Source organism: Peromyscus eremicus, chromosome 3 (assembly GCF_949786415.1).
Source record: "Peromyscus eremicus chromosome 3, PerEre_H2_v1, whole genome shotgun sequence".
Lineage (NCBI taxonomy): Eukaryota > Metazoa > Chordata > Mammalia > Rodentia > Cricetidae > Peromyscus > Peromyscus eremicus.
Genome location: NC_081418.1, coordinates 84,616,878 through 84,634,385, shown reverse-complemented (window position 1 = coordinate 84,634,385; position 17,508 = coordinate 84,616,878). Strand labels below are relative to the sequence as shown.

The following is a 17,508-nucleotide window of genomic DNA, read 5'->3' as shown; positions in this document are numbered from 1 at the left end:
AAAATCTTGGTGCAGACATGTTCAGCTCCGTAGTTTGTGGGGAGGAGCAGTCCCATTTATCATTGGACTTTCGGCAGCATCCTGGCATCACCAAGTATCAGCAGCATCTCTAAACCACCCTCCTGCTCCTCCTGTGTGTCAACAAAAAATGTCTCTTGTGGGGCTGGAGAGATGGCTCCACTGTTAAGGGTGCTTACCACTCTTGCAGAGGACCTGGGTTTGGTTCCCAACACACATGTGAGGTGACCCACAACCACCTGTCACTCCAGTTCCAGGGGTCCTCCATGGGCAGCTGCACAAACTTGGTGCACACAGCCTCACACAGGCATGCACACACACACACACACACACACACACACACACACACACAAGTAAGTAGATAATCTTATTTTAAATGTCTTTTGGGTGGTGGCGCACACCTTTAATCCCGGCACTTGGGAGGCAGAGACAGGGGGATCTCTTGGGAGTTCGAGGCCAGCCTGGGCTACAGAGCGAGTTCTAGGACAGGCTCCAAAGCTACAGACAGCTACCTTGTCTCGAAAAACAAAACAAAACAAAACAAAACAAGTCTTTTGGGCAGCAGGTTGGCCCACTAGGTAAAGACACTTGCTTCTAAGCCTCAAGTCCTGAGTTTGATGCCCAGGCCCACATGGTGGAAGAAGAGGTTCCCACAGGTTGTCCTCTGACCTGCAAACTCCTGCCACGGCATTCATGTCTACGTATATATATCACACACTGTTTCAATAAATAAAATGTAGTAAATTTTTTAAATGTCCCCAGATACTGCCACCTATCCCTGAGGGACAAGCGCACCCCTGGCACTGTTGGGACAGTTATCATAACATGTATGATATTTCAACACGGCCTCATCAGAAAGTCAAGAACGGTAATTAGACTTAAATGTAAGACTAAAATCAAGAACGGACACTAATGACATCCTCATTTCAATATCTAATATTCAGTGTTTGGGTAGCAATGTACAATTTCAAGATATCTTAGTTTATCATGAGAGTGGTCTGGTCCTTACCTGTCAAGGGTATACAAGACAATAAACATGCACTGGCCTGAATCCACACACAGAGGTAGGCTGAACAAAGCCTGCTAACAGCCAGTGCACTGAGTGGGAGGAAAGCCCCCACCCCCGGTGGCTGCACTCCCACTGGGCTACTCCTGGCCTGGCTGCAGAGAGTGGCCCTAGCCCCAGTCCATCTTTTGTTTAGCAGACACCTTTGGTTTCTCTTGTTGCCCTAAGTGAATCTTGTCTGAGAGTCTCCCAAGGATACAAAGGCCTATACAAAACTTGGTCCAGGAAACCCGGAAAACTGTGGTACCCCATGAATCGAGGTTCTTTCAGGTTGTTTACATGACATTTGGCACCCAGTGCATGGCTTAAAGAAGGACAAAGGATCCACTTGAGAACTAGAAGGAAGTGCTCTCAGGTTAAGAGGACTCCAGCATTGGCAGGGTCATGGGGAATTTAAACTCCCCATCTCAGGAGAATAAAATGTACAGTTGCTAAAATGCTTGTCAAAAGAAAAAGCTGTAACTGCATAATTTTTAAAAATAGAAATAGAATGGCTCCTGAGACAGGAAATAAGTCAAGTAAAAAGACCTTTCTCAATAGAGAAGAAAGAAAGAAAAGAAAAAGGGGAATCTTCCCAATAGAGAAGAGGGAAGGAAAGGAAGTAAAAGGAAATTTTCTGATAGAAAAGAGAAAAATGCTTGATCAAGAAAAAAGGATTTTCTCAGCAAAAAGGGCAAAAATATTGAAACGAGGCCTAAAGATTAAAAGGCCCCAGAAGAGAAAAATAAAGGAAAGAAAAAGCCGCTTCTCAACAGAAATAGAAGAAGAAAAGGCTCTTTCCAATGTAAGAAATTGAGGATAGCTAAAACTCTGAGCTCTTTCTGGTGGCCAGCACAGAGCGGCGGCATCTGAATCACAAAGAATCTGCAGCCCGAACAAGCAAGCCCAGAGCTTAGAATTTTGTTGTCTGTTTGCTTAACTTTGGTTTAAATGTTTTTGTTTTTGTTTTTGTTTTTTTGTTTTCCCTCAGAGTGGCAAAAACGCAATATTAAAGATCCCTTTGTGGGAAATGTTTTCTGTTTTTCCCTAATGGTGGGAATAACTCATTATTATTAGTCCCTTCATGGGAGAAAGAGGAAGTTTAAATGGTCTCAACTTCTGGTGAAGAACGGTTGCGGTCGGGACATGGAATGCTAAGTCCATGCTGTCTGAATTTCCAGAGGTATTAATCATTCAGTGTATGGAGGATGTTCTCTTCTCTTGATTGTCTAATAAATGTTTGGATGAATGTTTGATTCTCATGGTAAATAAACTAAAGGAACAGGATTCATAATTTAAACTATATATTGGGTATGCTCTTGTCTGTTGATCATTACTGAGAATTTGGCTCTGCTCTTTAGGTTGCTTTCTAGAAATTCTTGGTTAAATTCTTAAAAATGTAGCACCTGAAACAAATTGAGTTGTTAGCTTATTAAATAATGTGGCTACTAGGATTAAAAACTTATAGAAAATAATGTCTTACTGATAAAGAACTTACAAAATTATTTTTCCACTAAATAAAATACAGGTAAATTGTTTGATCCTCACTGTTAATAATTGGTAAGTTGCATTAGTGTGTTACTTGGGATCTATAAAAAAGGATCTTCTTTTTAAGATTTCATTAAAATACTCCAGAGTATTGCCTAAACATAGATGGCGTATGTAAAAAGACTATGCAGAGAAAGGCTGGTGACAGAATCGCTCAACTGTTATTACTCCCATATTTAAAAGGCAAAGCAGCTCCAGTGAGCGTGACAGGAGGTTTTAGAAGTACTGGAAAAAATGTATTTTGGCAAACAGTCATTAATGATGAAAGGCCTAAATTAAAGGTAAAATTAAATGGGATTGTGATTGAAGGATTACTGGATTCTGGTGCTGATGTATCTATAATTTCACAAGAATCCTGGGATCCCAACTGGCCTCTACGAGAAGTCTCCACTCCATTTGCAGGCATTGAAACCTTATCTCAAGTAAAACAAAATGCAGAATAAATTAAATGTATAGGGCCTGAAGGACAGGTAGAATGTTGAAGCTGTATGTGACTGATACAGCCATGAATTTATGGGGAAGAGATTTGTTACAAAATGGAGAACTCAAATTAATATTCCTACAATTTCAAAAACAGCTTGTAAAATGGTGTTTAAAATGAGGTACGTTCCTGGGAAAGGTACTGGAAAGAATTAAAAGGGAAAGTCACAGGCTAAAGAAATTATAAAAAACTATCCTGTTTGTTCTTTTTATAATCAAGTTCCTTTACCTTCAGGATCTAATCCTAAAGGTGCACAAAGAAATGTAATTTGGCAAATAGATGTATTTCATTTAGTAGATTTTGGAAAATTAAAATATGTTCATCATATCATTGACACTTACTCTGGGTTCTAATAGACATCTGTCTTAAGTTCTAAAAAAGCAGATTCTATAATTTACATTTATTAAAAACAATGGCTGTAATGGGCATACCAGCACAAATTAAGACTGATAATACCCCAGCTTATGTTTCCAGTAAAATGAAACAATTTTTGCACGTTACAACATAAAACATATTACCAGGATACCATACAATCCCACAGGACAAGCAATTTTTGAAAGATCTAATCATACTCTAAAAGAGATAAACAGAAGGGGGATATGAGGACCCCTAGAGACAGACAGGCAGAGGGAGGTGAATCTCAGAGATTCACCAGCCTGGTCTACAGAGCGAGTTTCAGGACAGCCAGGGCTACATAGAGAAACCCTGTGCATAATCCCCTACTAAATTTTTTTAAATGCTAATGAAACAGGAACAACATTGAGTTGTGGAAAGAATTGCTGAATTGATTCAGGCTATGTGTTATAAATGTTTTAACATCAAAATAGTCTAGGCAAAGTGTTAAGTTAGAGTTGAGGGTATGCTTACATTTCCACAGGAGATAATAAATTGTGGACCCCATCAAATTGATAAAATTCCTGGCATGAGCAAGAGACATCTCCAAGATGCTGCAGATGCAGAAATGCCAAAGTCGAGACGGGAAACCTTTGCAACAACCAACCAATCCTCCCACCTGGGGACAGCTTAAGAGCTGTGACAAAGGAAAGAAGATACTTCCCAGGACTTACAAGCCTCTAAATCCTACAAACGTATTTCTTGTCATGCTTTCTGTGGTAACAATGCAGGTAAAAGGGATGGATCATAGTTATTGGGCTTTTATCCCCAATCCTCCAATTAACATAGCAGTAAGTTGGGGAGATATGAATACTCCTGCAATGATTAAAGAATCTTCTTGGCTACCTGGTCCTTATGACAACAGAGGCCCTGCTCCGCCAAGGGAGGAGGATAAAGTGATTGACAATTACACTGTTGGAGTACAAGGAATTCCTATTTGCATGGGAAATGGAATTCAATGCCTAAACATAACCTCCCAAGTATGGCTATCCATAGTCAACACCACCCAAGATTATCGTAATAAGTTTTATATGCTTCATGCATCTGATTTTAAAGGACAGGAGATTAATGCTACTAGTTCCATAAATCTACCGTTCTGTGAGAGGAGGGTTACCAACAAGGAACGTGACTGGGCAACAGTGTAAGGGTGAGTGCTAGTTAGTATCTCCAAAGGAGACGTCACTGACTGAAGCCCTTACAGCTCCCTCAAGGAAAATATTCTCACTCAGAGTCAAGATGGAAAGGTATAATTTAAATGGAACTGTAGAAATCAATGCTTCTGTTAATGAACCTATTTGGTGGCATGGAGTTGGAATAGCAAGTCCTCTCCTACAATTTGGCAACACAACTCAGACTAACTTGTGGAAATTGGCCAATGCCTTCCACCCTCTTAAGGCATAGGAAGAAAATTAAACATTAAGGGTGATAAGTACACTTTGTCTTTTAGACTAAATCAAAGCTATCCTTTTATGGCATGTGTACCATGTCCTTACTTACTATTAAAGAGGCCTGTGCAGCTGGGCGGTGGTGGCGCACGTCTTTAATCCCAGCACTTGGGAGGCAGAGCCAGGCGGATCTCTGTAAGTTCAAGGCCAGCCTGGTCTACAGAGTAAGATTCAGGATAGACACCAAAGCTACACAGAAACTTTATCTTGAAAAAAAAAAAAAAAAAAAAAAGGCGGGGGTGGGGGTGGGGAGGAGGCTGTACAATGGCACCCAAATAATTACAGCATCACTTGTGAACGGTGTACCCTTCATACCTGTGTTAATTCTATATGTTTTTGAATTTGACCTTTGAAAGTTTATACATTCTTAGAGCAAGGCTGACAATCTGGATACCAATGAAGTTGTCGAGGCCATGGTGAGACTCTCCTGTGATGCTCCTGGTACAGAAGCTCGCTGGAAGAATATTAAAAAGAACACGTCGTATGGCTGGACTGGTTGTTGCAGTTATTACGGGAATCACTGCATTGACGGCTACAACAACAGCTGGAGTGGCGCTTCATAAAGAAATCCAAACCGCTGGATTCGTTAGAGACTGGCATAGACATTCAGAAGAACTTCGGACTGAACAAAATAAGATTGATAATGAGATAGTAAATGAGTTAGCGGAGTTAAGGCAAGCTGTTGTGTTGTTAGGGGATCAGTTAGAGTTTCTGAAGGAGCAGATAAAATTAAAATGGGATTGGAATGTTTCTTCTTACCCTTAAGGGTGTGTACATTAAGATAAATCTTAAGATTTAATGAAAGCAAGTATGATTGGAATAAGGTTAAGATGCATTTGTTGGGCCACCCTAATTCTTCTCAAATGGTTTATGATTTACAGAAAGAAATTAAAGACATTTTTACAAAAAAGTTACCTGATCCAACAGGAATGGACATTATGGAAAGTCTAGCAGACACCATAGCCTCATTAATCCTATGACTCACTTACATAGATTTCTCCTCCTAGCAGGTGGTATCCTTGTTCTAGCAACAGTAACTTTATTGGCTTTAAAATGTGTTACATTTTACAGATTGTTGGCCTTGCTCTAAGAATATATAATATATGTGTTACATAAGCTTGTAAGACAGATAGATAGAAAAAAGGGCTGTATATACTGTGAGACTGCATAACCTTCAAGATAATTGATTTTTGTATAAAAGAAAGGCAGATCTGTGGCTACACTCCCACTGGGCTGCACCTGGCCTGGCTGCAGAGTAGCCCTAGCCCCAGTCCATCTTTAGTTTAGCAGATACCTTTGGTTTCTCTTGTTGCCCTAAGTGAATATTGTCTGAGAGTCTCCCAAGGATACAAAGGCCTATACAAAACTTGGTCCAGGAAACCCGGGAAACTGTGGTGCCTGATGAATGGAGGAATTTGCACTTGGCATTGTATTTTGGGGAGCTTCTTTCAAGTTGTTTTGAACATATAAAAATCAACTGGCTACACTGTAAATATAGAGAAAAATAAAAATGCCCTGGGTGAAGGGAAAATGTTTCAGTCCTTAGAGACTGCATCCCGCTGCACCTCGAAAGGCTAGTACCTTCTTAACGTGCCTGAGTCTTCTTTCCACGGATTCGTGTGAACCCACACACCCGTGCCGAGACACTTCGAGACAACTCCAGATCCAAAAGACTTACTATGTTGAGTACTTCACCCATCTTACTCTCATCTCAACACCCAAGAGGGGACCACCCCAACCATGTCACCCTCTCCCATTTCCACGGAGTAGGCAGGGTCTCATCTGACTGACAAGTATGCAGTTCCTCACAACATCAGAACCACAGAAAGTGCTAGTTGCCGAGGCGTCCCCCAACCATCTCCCTGTAGGTATGTGCACACATAAACCTTGGGCTCCTCCCTCTATTACCTCAGCCAGGGTTTTGCAAGACCTTATAAAAGAACCACTTGAGGCTGTAAAACATGTGAATTCCTAACACTTCACTCCCGGAATGCAACACCTGTCGAGATCAGAAGAGGACACCCATTTTCAAGCAAGTTCTCTCATGTTATGTGGTCCGAACACTTAAAAAGAAATCCTCCTTTCAGCACGCTTTTCCCAGCAGAGAGAAACACGTGGATGACAGGTCTCAGCCTAAAGACTATCAAGATTCTTCTACAGACGGAGCCAAGTTATAAGGGTCTGTCTTCCATGACAAACAAAACCACTGATCTGAGAATATGTACCCCACTTGTTCTGGCCAATTAACCCTTCATGATTCCGAGGGATGTCTTCTAATCCACACCCACTGGAGTTCCTCTGATGTGAGGGCGGCATCATTACCATCACTCAAATCTCTGCTTCTACAAGTCCGAAAACATTAAGGCGATGAATTCTGAATGCTTGGAATAGTCTCTAAAGCATTCATTCTCCAAACTGAGAACTTGACTAATGAGCACAGACGTTGCCTATCCAAGATTTTACCAAGAAGCAGTTACTCCCTCAGGGTCTGGCTCCCGTGCCTTCCTTGATTAAGGCCCTTGACAAAGGGCCTTTCACCCTTTAACATGCTCACCTGCTCACCTGCTCTCCTGCTTGACTTCACTGCACTGGAGACCGCCGCTGGCAAACATCAGTCTATCTGCCTGCTCTCCACACCAACACAGGTGATCTCTAGAGCGAGGGTTCTGTCCATTTTGTTCACTCTTTTAACTCAGCATCCTCAAACAGTGCCACTGTGCAAAGGGCACTTACTGAGCACTTACTGACGGAAGGGCTGATTCACGAGAGAATGCACTGATCTTCAGCTTGCAACCGGATCCACACTTCAAGTGCACCCAAATTCACCTGTGACCTCGGGCCAAATAAACCACAACTAGATGTTTCTTCCTTTTTAAAACATGTAATCCCGTTTATTTAGCTTCAAAAACATTTCAGCATTCTAAACATACCAAAACAAAATAAAAAATAGAAGCATGTTGAAAACTGCATCTAGGTACAGAGGGTTCTTGAACTTCATTAACACAGTCATCCTTTGCTTTGCTGACAAGGAGGAGTTCCACAGTTTATTTCAAAACAATTTAAAATCTACCGCACTTAACTAAAGAAAAAAATTCAAGCACTTCTCACGCCAGCTGATCCCTCCCCTCCTTCCACAACTAAGAATGTCAGCAGACTGCTATGCCACAAAAAAAAAAAAAAAAGAAAAAAAAAAAAAAAGACAATCTGAAGCTAAATGGATACCTACGGCAGAATCGACAGGTCCAGCCTCACAGTGCATGCCCTGAGCTAGAGCCCCCTCCAAAAGGCATCTTCCCCTCACAGCATCCACACCAAACAAGAAATCTGCTGGGTTGTTCTGTTATCTTTACAAACTATGGATGTGTAGAATTGACAACTCAAGATTTCTAGCCAATAACCACACAGTTAACACTACCTTATGCACTGAAAACAAAACGCCAGGAACATCTTCAAATGCCTTGTCACACCAGACAGCAAAGTACTGTGAGGAGAACATGAGAGTGTCTTTTCATTTTAAAAATGTTTGGAGCTGCGTACAACTCTGACACAGTTTCAGGGCGCTCCAGACACTCACAGCTAGTTCATGTAAACCACTGACACTTTGAGAAACCACAATATGATCATGATCAATTTTGTAATTAAACATGGCTCAAATAAGAGATGCGTCAATCACAACACTCTCCTGCTTTAAGGTATTCACAAGGAGACAGTTTTTATTCATCATCGTCTGCCACCTTCTTTCCAGACAACTTCAGCAGGATCCTTGGCGCCACTGAACTTCCCTTTAGACTTACAGTCAGCAATGTCTTCTCACACTTCTCCTTCAGCTTTGCAGCCTTGGTAATGTAAGGCTACTTTTCACTAAGTTAGTCTGCACCTCACGCAGCGTTTCTGCCACACCTCCAATGGAGATGCCAGGATTTGTGGATTTGATCTTGGGGTGGGATTCAGAGCAGGACAAGAAAAACCCAGATGGTGGTCTTTGGCGGGCATTAGGGCCCTTCTTCTAGCCTCCATTAGCCGGGATATAATCTTTCATTTCCTGATCACATTATCTGCCGTTGTCATTTTATCAAACTTCAGTTTCTCTTTGCTGGACATCATCTTCCACCTCTCAGGGCACTTTTTGGAAAACTCTGCAAAATCGACTGGAACCTCTGAGTTTTTCTTCTCATGTTCTTCTCTGCATATGTACACAAAGAGGGCACAAGCAGACAGACATCTTGCCCTTTGGTTTCTTGGGGTCACCTTCAGCCATCCTTGCTATATTTAGTTCTCTAGTCTCACTAGATGTTTCTTAAGTGTCCAGGTTGTACAAACAAGACTGCTTGAGTGTGTGTGTGTGTGTGTGTGTGTGTGTGTGTGTGCACTGAGGGAGGGGCAGGTAAACAAGTCAGTGACTGTCCCACGTACCAGTAGGGGTATGCCTGGGCGAAAAAGCAACTGGATGTCTTTGATGTCACACCCCTAAGAAAATAGGAAGATTAAAATACTCAACTATCTGTCATTTGATATGGGCCAAATGACCCCTGGATTAAGTGTACTAATCTGCAAAAAAACAGGGTTGGTATTTCTCTTCTTCCTTCCTGGGACCTTGGAATCCTCACTCATTCAACTTTTCAAAGTAAGAATAGGAAATAGCTTGGCTAGTTAGATGGGCACTAAAATGTTGGGGCCATGGAGGGAGAGAATGAAAACAAGAATAAACGGAAGAAGTCAGACTAAAGATCCCCCAAAAAGAAAGAGCAGGGGAATTTTTTTTTTCTTTTTTTTTCTTTTTTCTTTTTTAAGTTCAAGCACACACAGAGAGAATGCAACCATATTTACCATGGGCTGGGCTTGAGGCCGGAGAGTCATGAAGGGTGGGGGAGGGGAAGGCTCTGGCAAGTTAGAACCGAGAAGAAAAGGTAGAAAAGAGGAACCAAACGCATATCACAACCCTCCTTCCTCTGCCCCCTGGAGCTGGGCAGTTTCAGAGGAACTCTACAGAGGCCCATGAGCCCACCACCCACAAACTCGTTACAAGCCCCAACTTGGAGACCTTCCTTTGAATCCAAGAACTGGCCCCCGCCACTACCTCTCCACAGAGGAACCCAGCTGGAGTACAAAAGGCTCCCCAAACTGGATTTAAAAGTGGGGGGAGGAGCACAAACTGGAAACAGTCTGAAGGGGGTGAAGGATGGGAGAAGTTAGGAGGAAGAGTAAATATCATCAAAGTACACTGGATGCCTGAATGAAATTCTCAAAAATAAAAATACAAGTGTGAGATTTCTTTTTTTTTTTTTTTTTTTTTTGGTTTTTCGAGACAGAGTTTCTCTGTGTAGCTTTGCGCCTTTCCTGGGACTCACTTGGTAGCCCATGCTGGCCTCGAACTCACAGAGATCCGCCTGCCTCTGCCTCCCGAGTGCTGGGATTAAAGGTGTGCGCCACCACCGCCCGGCGAGATTTCTACTGAAAGGTACAACTTGGGGTTCTCTCAAGGCATGGGGGGGGAGCTGCTTTTTGCTTTGTAGGTCTTGTTTTGAGACAGTATCTCCCTATTAGTCCAGACTCAAATTCAGGATTCTCCTGCTCAGCCTCCTGAGTGATGGAATTACAAGTGTATGCCACAATGCCAATATGGGCAGACCCACCTTTAACGGGCAAATGCTGGGGCTTGCACCTTATCTGCTATTGAGGGCTGACTACAGCATCTTACAGTGCACAGATCCTGTGTTTGGGTTTAAACACACTTCAAAGTATGCATGGGAAACTTCTCTCACAGGACTGTGGTAGGTTTAGTTTAAATCAGGAAATGGGGCAGTAGGCGGTCAGAGCTGGTTGACCAGATGACCCTCAGGCCAGCCACAAACCCAGGAAACCTCTTAGAATAGCAGGCGAGGCAGAAAGAACTCTCAAGCAGAGACTAGGTCTTCATTCTGTTTCCTGCAGAGGCCAAGAGATGCTGAGACGCGTTCAGCAGTAGAGAAAATGAGCGGCAGTGGCCACAGAAGATGCAGCCACGCCACAGCTTCTGTAGCCACAGTGTCAGAGTACCTTGAGCTGGAGGCTGTAGAGACGTCCACTTTGTTTCCTGAAACAACTTTATACTTAGAGAACAATATAAAGAGTTCTCGTCTATCCTTCTCCCAGATATCCCCCTGTGGTTACCATGTGCACTGCTGCTCTGTTAGTATATAATATGCATAATTTATTGAAACACCTGAAAGCAAGTTGGAGGCATCGTGACACCCTAGAAACAAAGGCATTCCTTATATAAGCACAGTATAATGGTCAATGTCAGAACATGAACAGATTCTAAACTAGACTCTAATAGGAAGGCCTTGGGAAGATTCTTCTAGAAGTTCCAAGTGATAGCTTGTAAACAAAAACAGCAACAAAAATGTTTTCTTTTTCCTTTTCCAGGACACAGTCCAGGATCACATGTGAGGCCCAACTGTCAAGTCTCTGACTTTCTTTAATCTAAAACAGTTCTGTTGTCTTTTATGACCTTGACATTTTTTTGAAAAGTACAGGCCAAGTGTTTTATAGAATGTTCCCTAGTTGGAGTTCATCTGATGTTTCTTCACAATTAGATTCAAGTTATGCACGAGGCCCAGAGTAGCACAGTGGGAGGCTACACTTTTCTCTCAGCATTTTCTCAGGAGGTGCATGGTGTTGAACTGGCCTGGCGCTGGTGACATCTCATGTGAACAGCTGGTTAAGGTGGCATGAGTCAGAATCCACTCTCAAGTTGCTACCTTTATGAATTAATCTGTGACTAGATGGGAGATACCTAGTGTCTTCGTCACTTTTCTGTTGCTTTGAAGAGGCACCATGACCAAGGCAACTTTTAAAGGAAAAAAACCACTTAATTGCTTACAGTTTCAGAAAGTGAGACCATGACCATCATTGCGGGAAGCATGGTAGCAGGCAGGCAGGCATGGTACTAGGGCAGTAGCTGAGAGCTTACTTACATCCTGATCCTCAAGTTGAAAGCAGAGAGAAAGAAACTGAGCCTGGCATGGGCTTTTGAAATCTCCAAGCATACTTCCCCTAGTGATATACCACCTCCACTAAGGCCACACCTCCTAATCCTTCCTAAACAGTTCCACCTGCTAAAGACTAAGCATGTATTCAAATATATGGGCCTGTGGGGGCCATTCTCATTTAAAGTTCCTGTTTTGTCATCAAATCTTCCTGTTTCAGTAGCCACTGGAAGAGAATAGGATAAACGGTATGTCAGTTAAGGTTACATTCACACTTCAAGGATATGGCTTGTCAGAGCACAGGGGGTGAAGATGTACCAGCACCTGGGTCTCCTACCAGATTTACTCCAAGGAACTTAAACTCATGCTTACTCTTAGTAAGAAAACTAGGCAGGAGCTGAAGAGATTGCTCAGTGGTTAAGAGCACTTGTTGCTCTTGTAGAGGACTCTGGTTCAGTTTTCAGCACCCACATGGTGGCTCACAATCACCTATAATGCCAGTTCTAGGAGATCTGAGGCCCTCTTCTGGTTTCTGTGAGGACCAGGCATGCCCATGGTGAACATACATACACGCAGGCAAACACTCATACAATAGAATTTAAAATCAACAAAAGAAAGAAAACTTGGACTAAAGGGTATACTGTGTTACACTATAGCTTCCACGATGAGATTTTTTTTTTCTTTAAAATTTTATTTTATTTTGGTGGGGAGGATGCAAGGGCAGAGGGTGGATACGAATGGATGGGGAGATGAGTGGGATCGGGATGCATGGTATAAAATCCACAAAGAATGAATAAAAAGTTAAAAAGGAAGGAAGGAAGGAGGAAACTACATACCCCTAGATAGGCTATGGGACTATACTAATTGTTGCATGTTTGTTAGAGGCTTCCTAAGAAGTCCAGAAACAAGAAGAGACGCAGGACCCAGGGAGCGGACACCAAGAGTCACACCAAGGCCTGGTTTTTGTTTTTGTTTTAATGAGCAGTGCCGAGAGAGCTCAGTCCACGGTTCTGCCTCCCCCTCTGACATGATGGTGGCTAGGGACTCTAATCTGCTTTATCCAGGAAGTATTTTTTAAATCTTTTTAAAATTTTTTTTTTATTCTTAATATCTTTTAAAAAAATTATTCTTCCATTTTGACATTTCAGACGTGTGTGTGTGTGTGTGTGTGTGTGTGTGTGTGTGTGTGTGCACATGCTCGTGCTCTCAAAAGGCCAGAGAAGGACATAAGGTGTCTCCCTCTATTGCTGTCTGTCTGTTACCAGACTGCAGTACACCTGGTTTTTATCATGGCATCTGAACTCAGGTCCCCACACTGGCACAGCAATGACTCTTGCCCACTGAGTGATCCCCTCAGCCTTGAACTCTTGTTTTTACAAAGGCAAAAACATCAGAGAACATTTGACAGTGGGAAGAAGATTAGCAAGCCGTCCTACATTCCTGGGGCACCCATTGCCAATGTTCTTATCTAGCCTCTCAGCCTCTATCTCATAGGCATTTTATGTGAACAGGGTTGAGATGTCTCAATAGCCTTCTTTGACTGAAATTCCACTAGGGCTGAATCACCATAACAAAGGGCTACAGCGGCTAATTTTGTCAAGTGCCCCAAGGATGGCGAACAAGTAGACTCCTTACAGGAGCACAGGAGAGAAGTTAATGTATAACACAGGCTGCCTTTGGGTATTAGGGCTTAAATTTCTCATATAACCTCAGTTGAGAAGGGCTGGTCTGCATGGGTATGGGCTTTGTTTTGTTCTCTTAACAATTCTCCTACTTCTCATTACTATTTTTTTATTTTGTAAATAATTTTTTAAATCCCTGGGGTTCATGAACCACCATGCCCAGATTTAAAATCCTTTAAACAAACATTTAATAAGCAAATGTTACATACCAGGAACTGAGAACAGGAAAATAAACAGGGCATAATCCCTTCACTCTTTCAATGAATAGTCAACCAGGAACTCCCCAAATATTCAAAGCACCAACAATGAGACAGTGTGGCTGATAGGTAAGGAGCCACAGGTCCAACACAGGAAATCAGGGAGGCCTCCTAGAGGAGGTGGTGAGTGAGTGGGTGCTCCAAGGGTGAGGAGAAGTTCAGAGTGTGTTCTAGACAGAAGAAGAACATGCTGATTGCCCAGAGGGGTGCTGGGGCTGGACACCAGGGGATCTAAGGGACAGTGGCCATGGAAGTCAACTAAGAAGACACCAGGACATCCACTCAGCAGGCCAGCTGTGAAAGCAACCTCAGCAGGGCAAGGTTGAGGCACTGGGTGCTCAAGAGGTCACTGGACTCATGGCCGTGAGGAGTGACGGAACTGCTGAGCCAAAGCCAGGAAGGCAAGAAGGGGGCCACGCAGGAGCTATCAGGGAGTAAAGATGCTTCAGAACCTGGTGACTGGGCTGGGAGCAGCAGTTCTTAAAGTAACAGAGCATGCGAGAAGGTTCTGACGCTGGCATTAGCTCTCAAGACAATTCAGTGGCAAAAGTGGGGACACCTCTCAAAGAGAAAGAGGACGGAGGGAGCAAGAGAGGATGCTGGGAGGAAAGCTGTCCATAGGCCTTCTTCCTTGTGTGTCCCCTTAACAAAGGCCTTACTTATGTGAGAGCTTTCGAGTCGGGAACTGACATGACCACATTATCAGCCTCAAAGAATCTGCTATGGTAAAACAAGTCTGTGGCAATCCCTGCCTGTCCTAAACATAGCAAACTCCAGAAGCGAAGTTTTTAATGGAAGATTTCCCTATAAAAGGAAAAGATAAGTTGGTAGGCTTAATAAATCATACTTCATAGGAGAAAATGAAAGCCAGAAGAACAGACAGTTCGAAAAATCAACTGTGAGGCCAGCACAAATAAAGGTCCAACATCAGGACCTTCCTTCCCCGCGTGCTCGAGTGCAATGGAACATAGAGGAGACAACGGGCGGGCACTCTATGATGCCACCATCCTGCACCCCAGAAAGAAAGGTCAGGTTCTGAAGATGGTAAAGTAGGACCATAACATTACCAAACAGGAACTTAGATATACTCCGCGGGGAGCTGAGCTGATGGAGACAGGCGCTGGAGGGTTTGTGAGGTAGCTCCGACATTAACCAATGCCAATAAAAACTGTGTTCATCCTGCAGGTGCAGAACACACCAGCTAAAGCCCGAATCAGGAAGCCGCACTAAGGTGAGGCACAGTGCAGGGTTCGACGGGACCTGGTAACTGAAGAACAGAAGGGGATGAAGACAAATGGAGTCCAGGCCATGCTAAACTCAGATCACGCTGAGCATCTTCCTGTTGCTGAAGCCAGCCTTGCATACGTAAGTCTGTGGGAGAAATGACCAAAACACACAATGGCCTTTCACACCCCGATCACGCACCCTTTTATTTTATTTTTTTGTTTTCGGACACAGGTCTCTCTACATAGCCCTGGCTATCCTGGAAATCACTATGTAGCCCAGGCTGGCCTTGAACTCACAGAGATCTGCCTGCCTCTGCCTCCAGACTACTGGGATTAAAGGCGTGTGCCACCGTGCCTGGCAGGAACCCTTTTATCTTGAACAATTTTTTTAAGCAAGATTTTCTTACTGTGGTATTTTGAAAAAAAAAAAATGGCCCAAGGAAGTGGCACTATTAGGAGGTGTGGCCTTGTTGGAGGAAGTGTGTTACGGGGTGGGGGGGTGGGGGGGTTAAGGGGGTGGGGGGACTTTGATGTTTCAAATGCTCAAGCCAGGTCCAGTGCTGTCCAGATGTAGAATTCTCGGCTCCTTCTCCATGTCTGCCTGTGCACCACCATGCTTCCTGCCATGACGACAACAAGCTAAACCTCTGAAACTGTAAGCCAGCCCCAGTGAGACGTTTTCCTCATTAAGAGTCGCCATGGACACGATGTCCCTTCACAGCAATAGAAGCCCTAACTGAGACACTTATGTTTGACAGTTTCACACATAAATCACTTTTAGTCATTTTCATACCTGTTTTTCCTCCCCCTCCCTCTCCTGCTGGAGCCCTTCTTCTCAATAAATCTCCCTTCCACCTCCAGGTCCTCTTTTGTGTGCGGCTCACTGAGTTTAATGAGTGTTTCTTGCCCCAGCAAAGGCAACTTACCAGTAGTGACGCCACTGAAGAAAATGATAGGCCTTCTCCAACAACCTTTAATTACCAACAGTCCCTCAGGGAGAGGATTTACCCCCCACCCAGGATAAAATGTTGAGGGGCCCAATCTCGTTTGGCAAAAGGTTTAAGCCAGCATTTGGGCAGGCTCCCAGACAGACACACCAGGTTTCAATCATACATGAGTCCATATCCGGACACACAGCAAGAAGTAACAAAGACGCAGCCTTTCCTTCAGGAGGTCTTACAATCCCACCTCAAAAACAACGAAGAGCCAAGACGAAGAACAAACCAGTGCATCAGTCTCTAGGGTCTTCCCTCTCACGGTGCTGCACACTGGGGTGAAGTGTTACAAGAGCTTTTAGAGATGTGGGAGCAGAGCACCTTTACAGGGGCTCCCCTGAAGAAGGAATGCTTCTCTGCCACTGTCTGAATAGGAACTGGAGCGGGATGGGGGAGGCAGATGTCAGTGTAGGGACAGCAGATGCGGGCAGGAGAAGTCTGTGAATGGTCCAGCCCAGGAGGGATGGTATGCCGAACCTGATGGAGAAATGAGCTGTCCCTACCATGGGTGTTGAAATTATCCTGGAGGAATAAAAGAGATTTTGTAAGTGGAACTGGATGTTGAAGGGAACCTCCCGAGGCTGGCCATCCCCTCATGAGGTAACACCAGAAACAAGGTTGCCCTGGAGACCCAGGGGAACAGCAATGTGGCACCTGGAGGTGTAGAAAACCTGGACAGAACCCCCTCAGCCACCTCAAAGCAATGTCATGAATTCTGACAGGACCCCTTCCGAGGGATGGGAATACACTATTTGCTGCAAAGATGTGGGAGCAGTGGTCCCATCTACAACCTCCAGGCCTAGGTCTGAATCCTAGCTCCGCACTCTGAAACAATACCCTCCTTTGTAAAATGGGAGGGACAGACAGCGGTACCAAACAGGGCTATGATGAAATCAGCTGAGCCATATAACAGAGTGAGAAACTAGTTCTCATGTTTTATAGCACAGGGAGCAGCGGGGAGCAGAATCTGAAGGCTTAGTATGACTACCAGACTATAAAGTAGTCACTAATGTATTACGTACGGCTGGAAGCTGTATCACTAGGTCCATGTAAGTTTAGAAGTTGCTATCTTCCAGAGAAATGGAAACTTGAATCTATCTGCTTCTTTCTATTATTTTGATTGTGAGTATCTGTGTGGGTGCACACGTGCCATGGTGAGCACGTGGAGGTCATGCATGTGGAGAGCTCTTTATTGTGAGTTCTCTGGGGGTCAAACTTGGGTTGTTAGACCCGGCAGAAGTGGCCTTTGCCCGCTGAGCCATCTTGCCAGCCTCTTAGTTTATTTTTTAATCTTGTGTGTACACACATGCGAGCGCACCCGTGGGTACGTGGGGCTGGAAAAGGGCATTGCCAACCCTGCAGCCAGAATTACAGGCAGCTGTCAGGTGCCCGACACGGGTGATGGAGACGGAGCTCCGGCTCTCTGTAAGGACAGCGTGCTCTCTCACCA

At 43.9% G+C, this 17,508-nt stretch overlaps 1 protein-coding gene and 1 pseudogene across 5 annotated transcripts in view; both read right to left on the bottom strand.

Moving 5' to 3' along the window:
• The window catches only part of St3gal5 (ST3 beta-galactoside alpha-2,3-sialyltransferase 5), a 72,812-nt gene that overhangs the window by 37,335 nt on the left and 17,969 nt on the right, over window positions 1-17,508 (bottom strand). The gene's annotated exons all lie outside the window — the stretch shown is intronic.
• On the bottom strand, window positions 8,651-9,188 carry LOC131905565 (high mobility group protein B3-like; annotated as a pseudogene).